Source organism: Rattus norvegicus, chromosome X, assembly GCF_036323735.1.
Source record: "Rattus norvegicus strain BN/NHsdMcwi chromosome X, GRCr8, whole genome shotgun sequence".
Taxonomy (NCBI): domain Eukaryota; kingdom Metazoa; phylum Chordata; class Mammalia; order Rodentia; family Muridae; genus Rattus; species Rattus norvegicus.
This window is the reverse complement of record NC_086039.1, coordinates 90,034,576-90,044,974: the sequence shown is the minus strand read 5'-3', so window position 1 is coordinate 90,044,974 and position 10,399 is coordinate 90,034,576. Positions and strand designations below refer to the sequence as shown.

At 39.3% G+C, this 10,399-nt stretch overlaps 1 pseudogene; it reads left to right on the top strand.

The window, feature by feature from the left end:
- The first annotated feature begins 470 nt into the window (after nucleotides 1-470).
- On the top strand, nucleotides 471-2,205 carry Pes1-ps2 (pescadillo ribosomal biogenesis factor 1, pseudogene 2; annotated as a pseudogene).
- Nucleotides 2,206-10,399: the final 8,194 nt, after the last annotated feature.

Here is a 10,399-nt window from a genome sequence, read left to right as displayed (position 1 = left end):
TGCATAAAAGTTTTAAACATTTTGTGGTTCTAAATAAACCAACAAGACACAAAAAGAATTGGCATTGTAAATCATGGATGAAGTCAATGATGATACTGACTTTACAAGCCTAAATCAATGGAAATCATGAACTATAATAGTCTTGCCACAATCAACATATATAAAGAGAATTAGAATTTTTGTACAGAACAAAAGATAAAATGATAAGTATAAGCAAAGTTTTAGATGCAGATATGTGCATCAAGATGTGGAATGTACAATTAAACTGGATCTTAAATCAAGGAATCATATGAGGCTAAAAAATTGAAGGACAAAATGTTGATTTCGGATAAAAATAAATTTGTGGAAGCTCCAAAATAGTAGTTGTTAAGTTGTATGATAAACTAATGAGTGTTCATTCTGACCAAGAAACGATATGAAAGTAGCTCTGTCTTTCCACGCTACCATCAGTATTTTCTCAATGTGGAGCTATGGGAGGTCTGGAGAAGAAGTATGAACGAGGCTTTGCCACAGATTGTATCACCGGAAACAAAGCCCAGAAGAAGCTGCAGCTGAACCTATCTGATTTCAGGCTGCTGTGCAGCCTTAAAGGTATTTATGCTCAAGAACCAAAGCATAAGAAGAAAGTTAACAAGCGTTCCACAGCAGCCCAAACATTTTACCTTATCAAAGATAGTAAATTCCTCCTCCATGACCCTATCATCAATAAGCTCCGAGAGTACAAGGTATTTATCTGGAAGCTCCACAAAGCCTATGGGAAAAGAAAATGGAATCCTGTGGAGCACCTGAAGGACAATAAACACACTTACAAAATTTACCATATTGTCAAGGAGTGATACCCCACGTTTATTGATGCGTTGGAGGACCTCAATTATGCCCTGTTATTTTTCTTCCATTTCTCCACATTCCCTGAGACAGGCAAGTGCCATATGCAGACCAATCAGCTGTACTGCTGATTCACTGTGGAGTTTCTGCACTAAGTCATCGCTGTCCTAGCCCTGAGCAAGTCCACTGAAGGCACTTACTATCAGGATGAGGTGCTGGGTCAGCCCATCAAACGGATTTAACCCTACGCTTTCTCCCATGATCATACAATAGATGTGGACTACTGAGTCATGGCCACCTTCACAGTGTTCTGTACCACTCTCCTGGGCTTCTGCCTCTACCAATTACTCAACCTTCATTACTCACCCAAGCTTGAAGTTCAAGCTCAATCAGAGACAAAAGTCAGCGTAGACCCATATGCATTGAACTCTGAGAACTCTACGGAGAAACTGGCTGCACTCAGTGCCAGCCTTGGCCGAGTGGTGGTGCCTGCTATAGAGGAGGCTGAGGCGATGTGTTTCCTACTGACCAAGGAGGTGATAGCAAAGGAGGAAGGTCAAAGGAAAGAGCTGGAGGCACAGGAAAAGCACAAGAAACTCTTTGAAGGCCTGAAGTTCTTCCTGAACTGAGACGTACACCATGAAGCATTGGCCTTCCTCTTCAGGAGTGTTGGTGGAGATGTATCCTGGGACAAGCCTTTGCGCATCGGTGCCACCTATGACATCACAGACTCTTGCATCACCCACTAGATTGTTGATCAGCCGCCGGGACAGCAATCCCCATTCATTAGCAGGTACTATATACAGCCCCAGTGGGTGATTGACTATGTGAATGCCCAGCTCCTCCTCCCTGTGGCAGAGTACTTCCCTGGGGTTGCACTTGTCCCCACACCTTTTTCCCTTTGTATTGAGAACGAAGGAGATTATATTCCTTCTGAGAAGCTGAAGCTCCTGGCTCTGTAGCAAGGAGAAAACCCAGGAAGAAGAAGAGGAAGACAAGGTTGATGAAGACAATTACAACAAAGGCAGCAGAAAACGAGAAGAAATATGTAGAAGCTGAATCAGAGGAGGAAGAGGAGGCACATCTGTCGGCCTTGGAGCAGCAAAGGATGGAAAGAAGGAAGCCTCAGGTTATGACCAGCACTGTGAAGCTGGAAGACAAGGAGAGGCTGCCCCAGAGGTAAAAAATGAGACCAAGCGTCTGGCCGTCCTGATGATGAAAAAGCAAAGGAAGTACCTTTACCAAAAGATTTTGTTCGGCAAGCGGTACCAAATCTGAGAGGCCAACAAGCTTGCAGAGAAGAGGAAAGGTGATACTGTGAGATCTGAGAAAAAGGCTAAGAGGACAAGGCCTGGGTTAGCTGCAGTCGTCCCTCACTGAAATATGGACTTGGGAGAAGAAGCTAGTGGAACACACATACACACCTGCAAGAGTTCTCATACTTTTGGTGGTGTGTGGCCAGCCCCAGCCTTCCAGGTGTTTCATCCCAGCGTCTGGGCAAAGAGGCCTGTACCCAACCAAGTTCTTAATCCAGGAGTCCAGCTGATATCTTCATTTTTCTTTGGCTTTCCACAGCCTCCTACATAGCTGTGCCCATTCTGTGCTCAGTTTGCTGACATGGAGTAAGGGTGGGGAGATTTTGTTATTAAATGGTTGGATCTTTGCAGCCAAAAAGTAAAAATAAAAAGATATTTATGAATATTTGTTGTGTAGGGTACTAGGCAGTTCTTATCTTTGCTATGTGTATAGAGGAAAATTAAGGGGAAATATCACATTCTAGATAGTAAAATATTTTCCTTTTTTAAAGATTTATTTATTTATTTTATATATGTGAGGACACTATCGCTGTCTTCCGACACACCAGAAGAAGGAATTGGATCCCATTATGGATGGTTGTGAGCCACAAGGTGGTTGCTGGGAATTGAACTCAGGGAGCTCTCTCTGAAAGAGTAGTCAGTCAGTGCTCTTAACCACTGAGCCATCTCTTCTTTAGTCCAAACATTTTCATAGCAAAAGGATAAAAAAATCAGAAATGGAGAATAAAAAGTTATATGAGAAACAATATACAAAGAGGAGAACTAGGAATATATGTTTCATTAAAATTGTCAAAGTTTATCATGTATAATTGTCAAAAAGACAATGACAATTGAGATGAAGCATGAGAAAAAGCTACTGAGATTTTAGACTTAGTGATTTTCAGTTACAAAGTACACTATGATTGGTGTGCCACAAGAAGTGTTCATAAATCAGCCTCATAACAGGCTCGGAGAAAAGCATTTGTCAGTGAAGAGAATTGAAAGAAAACATATCTTGAGGGGTACTAAGAGACAAAGATTTCTTTATTCATTTGCAAAGGAGAGTCCTATGAACCTGCTTTTACAATGAAATGGAAAGATCTGCTATGGAAAAGCCTGAAGTGAAAAAACAAGGAAGATAAAAACTGGAGTCCCAAAGAAAGAATACAAATCACTTTCACTGCAACCAGATGAAACACATGGTGAATGAAAGTATTTCTAAAACCTGACATTGAAAAGAGAAAGACAGAAGGAAATTCCATGGTATTGCTCTCAAATTCCACCAATCATATTTGTTTATTAATACTTGATAAAAGGTAATTCAGGAAGAGTTCAACTTCAGATTAATGTCAAGGGTCTGAACATGTTGCACTATGCTGTAAGCTACCCATATCAATCATTAGCTCACTAATAAAAAGTGTAAAATTAAATTAAATTTATCTATTACAAAAATCCTAAAGTGTACTCAACATGGTTCTTAGTTATTTAACTTGAGAATGAGCCATTAATTGAAAGGTTAATAATTCAAAAAATTAATTATTATCTCATAAATGCAGTACATCATTACATGACGTTACAATATTTCTGTTCTTTAGCTCTTTTTCTTCTATGTGTTTGTTTTGTACTGTTTTGGTTGGTTGTTCATCTATGTTATTATTAAGTTTTTATTTGATTCATATTTACACATCAAATGTTATCCCTTTTCCTGGATTCCCATCCATAAACGCCCTATCGTATCCCCATCCTCCATCTTCTGTGAGGGTGTTCCCCCACCCATCCACCCACCCCTTTCCTCTTGCCTGCCCTAATAAGTCTTCTACAATGGGGAGTCCAGACTTGGCAGGACCAAGGTCTTCTCCTCCCATTGGTATCCACAAAGGCATCCTCTGCTAAACATGCAGCTGGAGCCATGGGTCTGTCCACGTGTACTATTTGGATGGTGGTTTAGTCCTTGGGTCCTCTGGTTTGTTAGTATTGTTGTTCTTTTTTTTTTCTCTTTTTTCCCCATCTTTATTTTTCTATTGTCCTTTGTAGAGCTGGATTTGTGGAAATATGTTGTGTAAATTTGGTTTTGTCATGGAATATATTTGTTTCTCCATCTATGTTAATTGAGTGTTTTGGTGTATATAGTAGCCTCAGCCAGCATTTGTGTTCTCTTAGGGTCTGTATGACATCTGCTCAGGATCTTCGGGCTTTCACAGTCTCTGGTGAGAAGTCTGGTGCAATTCTGATAGGTTTGCCTCTATATGTTACTTGACCTTTTCCCCTTAACTTCCTTTAATATTCTTTCTTTATTTTGTGCATTTGGTGCTTTGACTATTATGTCTGGTCTGAAATGTATTTGGAATTCTATATGTTCCTTGTATGTATATGGGCATCTCTTTCTTTAGGTTATGGAAGTTTTCTTCTATAATTTTTTGAAGATATTTACTGGCCCTTTAAGTTGGGAATTTGCACTTTCTTCTATACATATTATCATTAGGTTTGATCTTTTTATTGTGTCTTGGAACTTTTGGTTTAGAAGCTTTTTGCATTTTACATTTTCTTTGATGATTTTGTTAATTTTTTTCTATGGTATTTTCTGCCCCTGATATTCTCTCTTCTATCTCTTGTATTCAGTTTGTGATGCTTGCATCTATGACTCCTGATCTCCTTCCTAGGTTTTCTATATCCAGGATTTTCTACCATTGTGTTTTCTTTATTGTTTTTTTTCCAATTTTTATTTCCTAGAAGTTTTGTTCAATTTCTGTACCTATTTTGTTTTGTTTTCTTTAATGGATTTTTGTGTTTTTTCTTTAAGGGCTTCTATTTGTTTACCTGTGTTGTCTGGTATTTCTTTAAGGGAGTTATTTATGTCCTTCTTAAGTCCTCTATCATCATCATGAGGTGTGATTTTAAATCTTAATCTTTCTTTTCTGCTGAAGTTGTATAACCAGTATTTTGTGGGAGAACTGGGTTCTGATTATGCCAAGTTGTCTTGGTTTCTGTTGCTTAGGTTTGTGTGCATGCCTCCTGCCATCTGGTTATCTCTGGTGTTTGCTGGTCTTGCTGTCTCTCACAATAGCTTGCCCCTTCTGTAAGCCTGTGTGTCAGCAATCCTGGAGACTTGCTTCCTCCCAGTGGGATCTTGGTACAGAGACCTGAGGGACCAGGTCAGTTCCATGCGCAGGCAGAAATCAGAAGGGACTTGTCCCAGACTGCTCCTGGGTTCATATGTCCTGAGTGTTCCATGTGGGTCCCTCAGAGAAGAAATGGTGATATTATTTCTGCTTTCAGGTGTATATGCTCTCCTGTTGACTGGCTTTCAGCTTTGGCACAGGCAGAGAGCAGAAGGTTCTATTATTAATTTTTAGATGCCACTTTGCTTTGTAACAAGAGAGAAAAATAAATGTTATGGATATGGATTAAAAGGGACTTGGAGAGCAACTGGAAGGAGATGGGATAAAGGATACTATAATCAGAATATATTGTGTGAAAAATCTATTTTCAATAAAAAAAATCAGCAATAGCAAAAACATTAAAATGAAACTATATTTTCTTTACCCATACATTTTTCTCATGAATTTCTAATACAATTTTGACATTGGTGATTCTAGTTGATGACAAGTTTATTGACATAACCATTGTTGCCACTTGGAGTTATAGGTTGGACCTCTATTTATGAAGACACTATATACTTCTGACAGAACACTCAAATGATTCCACTTGGTTCTTTCCTAAAAGATTCATTCTTGTGTTCTAATTTCAATGGCTCCCGAAAATACTATGTAAGCTGCCAATGTAAGGAAATAATCACAGAGTACTAGCAATTTCAAACACCTGTGATTCAAAAAATGTAACAGCATTAAAATATGCATAAGGATGAAATAATAGACATTTGCATGTTGGTGGCAATCAGCAGCTGCCTAAATGGTATTAAGGCACATACAACAGGTTAGAAATGATAAGGATGCCTAGTCTGGAAGTTCCTCAGAAAATTGGGCATACGACTAACTGAGGACCCAGTTATACCACTCCTGGTTCTATACCCAAAGGATGCTCCATTACGTAATAAGGAAAAATGCTCCACTATGTTCATAGTAGCCTTATTCATAATAGCTATAAGATGAAAAGAACCCAGATGTCCCTCAACAGAGGAATGAATACAGAAAATGTGGTATATTTACACGATGATGTACTGCTCAGCTATTGAAAACAATGGCTTCATGAAATTCACAGGCAAGTGGATGGAACTAGAAAATATCATCCTGAGTGAGGTAACCCAATGACAAAAGAACACACATGATATGCACTCACTGATAAGTAGACACTAGCCCAAAAGCTTACATTTCCCAAGATATAATCCACAGACTACATGAAGCTCAAGGAAAAAGCTGACCAAAGTGCTGATGCTTCAGTACTTCTGAGAAGTGGGAATAAATATATTCATGGGAGGAAATATGAAGAAAAGTTTAGAGCAGAGACTGAAGGAAAAGCTATCCAAAGATTTCACCACCTGGAGATCCAGCCCATATACATACAGCCACCAAACCCAGAAACTATTGCTGATGCCAAGAAATGCATGCTGACAGAAGACTAATATTGCTGTCTCATGAAAGGCTCTGCCAGAGCATAATAAAAACAGAGGTGAATGCTCATAGCCAACCATTGAACTGAGAACAGGGTTCAAGTGGAGGAGTTAGAGAAAGGATTGAATGATCTGAAGAGATTTGCAGCCCCATAAGAACAACAATACCAACTAACAAGAGATCTCAGGGAATAAACCACCATCCAAAAAGTATGTATGGAAAGATTCATGGCTCCAGCTTTATATTTACCAGAGGATGGCCACCAATGGAAGAAGGAGCCCTTGGTCCCGCTAAGGCTGGATATCTGAGTGTCAGGGAGGGGATGTTGGAAGGGAAGGCGGATGGGTGGAGGATCACCCTCTTAGAAGAAGGATAGGACAGGGGTTTTATGGACTGGACAGTGGGATTGGGGATAACAATTGAAATGTAAATAAATAGAAAAATATTCAATTAAAAAAAAGAAAAGGGGTTGGGAATTTAGCTCAGTGGTAGAGCACTTGCCTAGCAAGCGCAAGGCCCTGGGTTCGGTCCCCAGCTCTGAAAAAAAGAAAAAAAAAGAAAAAAAGAAAAGAAATGATACCTAGAACTGTAAACCTAGCCAACATCACAGGACAAATGAGTTCACAGACCTTAGAAAAGAATCTACTCCCTCCATTTAGTTAAACTAGCATAACTCATTATGGTATTCTAAATTTAATGCATATAACTGCAGATATGTGTCAACAAAAGAATTTCTCTTCACAGCAGTTGGAGCCCATCACAGATAATCACAACTCAGGATAATGTAGAGATCAACAGAATGTGGGAAACTCAGTCACACCAGATACAACTATATTATAGACCTTACATTTCTAATGATGGGAACACAGAAGTGGTGGCAGGAACATTGTGAGAGCCATAGTACAAAGAAGTTTTCTGTGAAAGAGTGTCTACCAGAAATGCCTTCATAAAACTAGAATGATGTCAATGTAAATGGACTAGTTATTGTGGTAGAGGGGATATGTTCTATCTTCCTACCACTAAAGAAAAGTCTACAGGCAGCTAGTGGCTAGTGGGAGAAGAACTAGTAGTCATTCTCAAATATAAGGTTTGTTATTGGTTTTCCATTGTATAATTGTCAGCTGTCAAACCATATGTACACCAACCACAAAAGGGGAAATAGCAGATTGTATTTATATATTTATTGTTGTATGTAAGTGTGTACAAACATGCATTGTATTCATTACCTCATACAAATATGTGTGATAATTAAGTAAAAGGGGCTAAGAAATTGAGAATGTGGGAGAGTATGAGAAAAGTTTAAAGAGAGTAGCTTAGAGAGGTTGAGGGGAAGAAAGGGAGAGCAAAAGTGCTATTATTCTATTTCAATTAAGATCATATTTTTAAAGGTCTGGAGAGATGGATCAGTGGTTAAGAGCACGTCCTGCTCTTCCAGAGATCCTGATTTCACTTCCTAGCAACCACATGGTGGCTCACAACCATCTATAGTGTGACCTGATGGCCTCATCTGGGAAATAGTTACATACACAGATAGATACACTCTATCAGACATTAAATAAATGAATCTTGAAAAAAATTTTAGAAAGGGCAACAAGGAGCAAACAGATATGGTAGCTTTGTGCTATGTGCACTTCATAACTATATTTAGGATTCAGCATAATGAAATATATATATATATATCATGCATATATATGATATATATGCATATATGTAATAAAATCTTCCATTATTGAAAACAATCAAAAGGTAACATACTGGAGAATAATCATATGCACAAAATTGCTCAAACATTTGAAATCTTTCCAGACAATACAAATTAAGAACTCTGTAAACTTTTCTTGAAATTTTAGTAGTAATATTATATTTATGTTTCTTTTTATTTTTAATTTTTTTTGGTTTACTTCCCAGTATCATCTCTCCCTCTCTTCCCAGTACGCCTCCTCCCAAATCAGAATCTCCCCCCATTCCTACCTATCCTTCTTCTGTGAGAAGGGGTGCCTTACTCTGTGTATCACTTCTCCTTACACAGCCTCCTGCTACCACTGCCCCTGGCACCTCAGCTCACTGCAGGACTATTTATATTCTCTCCCACTTTAAGCAGACAAGGAAGACCATTTAGGAGAACAGGATCCATAGGCAGGAGGTAGGCAGTCAGGTAACAGTTTCAGGGAGAACCCCTACTCTTGTCGTTGAAAAGTAAACTTTCATCTGCTTCCCATTTGCAGGGTGCCTAGGTCTAGCGTGTATTTGCTCTTTGGTTGATGATTCAGGATCTAGGAGCTACTAGGGTCTAGGTTATTTGACTCTGCTTGACTTCCTATGAAGTCCCTGTCTTCTTCAGGTTCCATCCTTCTTCCAAGTCTTGCATAAGCTTCTCCAAACTCCATCTAATATTTGGCTGTGTGTTTCTGTATTTCTTTATAATGACTTCTGGGTAAAGCACCTCAGAGGACAATTAAGCCCCAACTGAAAAATAGATAAAGAAAATGTGGTTCATTTACAGAATGGGATACTACTCAGTCATTAATAACAGGAACATCATGAATTTCGCAAGCAATGCATGGAACCAGAAAATATCTTGAGTGAGGCAACACAGAACCAAAAGGACATGCATGATAAACACTCACTTATAATTGAATATAGTCATAAAATAGAGGACAACCACGTTATAATAAACAAACCCAAAGAAGCCAAATAACAAGGAGGTTGCAAGGGAGGATAGATAAATCTTTCTCAGAAGAGGAAATAAAATAGTTGTTGGAGGTGGAGGGAAGGAGGGAACTGGGTAGTAGAGGGGATGAGTAGGGGCCTGGGTGGGGAGATCAGATGTAAGGGGAGTGAGGAATAGGAAAGAGAAATCAGAAGTGGATGGTTGAAGTCAGTCTCTAGGTTGTGCTAGAGACCTGGGATGGAGGAAGTCACAAAGGTTATGAGGTCAATTTTAGCTGAGACATTTAGCAGTGGGGGATATGGATCCAGAAGTGGCCACTTCCTGTAGTCAGATAGGAATCCATGTGGAGCAATAAGAACAGTAATCCATCCAAAGATGCTTTGAACCAAAATATGTCCTGACTTCATGATATGCAGTGACAAAAATAGAGAAGAGAGGGAAGAAATGTCCAAATAATTTCTGTGCCAAATCGAGCCATATCCTGTGGGTAAAAACCAATCAATCCCTGACAGTATTAAAGATACTGCCTTATGCTTGTAGACAGAAAACTCATCATAATATTCTTTTTTCCCCATCTTTATTAACTTGAGTATATCTTATTTACATTTCTTTTTTTTATTATTATTTTTTTTATTAACTTGAGTATTTCTTATACACATTTCAAGTGTTATTCCCTTTCCCGGTTTCCGGGCAAACATCCCCCTCCCCCTCCCCTTCCTTATGGGTGTCCCCCTCCCAACCCTCCCCCCATTGCCGCCCTCCCCCCAACAGTCTAGTTCACTGGGGGTTCAGTCTTAGCAGGACCCAGGGCTTCCCCTTCCACTGGTGCTCTTACTAGGATATTCATTGCTACCTATGGGGTCAGAGTCCAGGGTGAGTCCATGTATAGTCTTTAGGTAGTGGCTTAGTCCCTGGAAGCTCTGGTTGCTTGACATTGTTGTACTTTTGGGGTCTGGAGCCCCTTATTTACATTTCGATTGTTATTCCCCTTCCTGGTTTCCTGGCCAACATTCCCATTAACCCCTTCCTCTCCCTTCTAT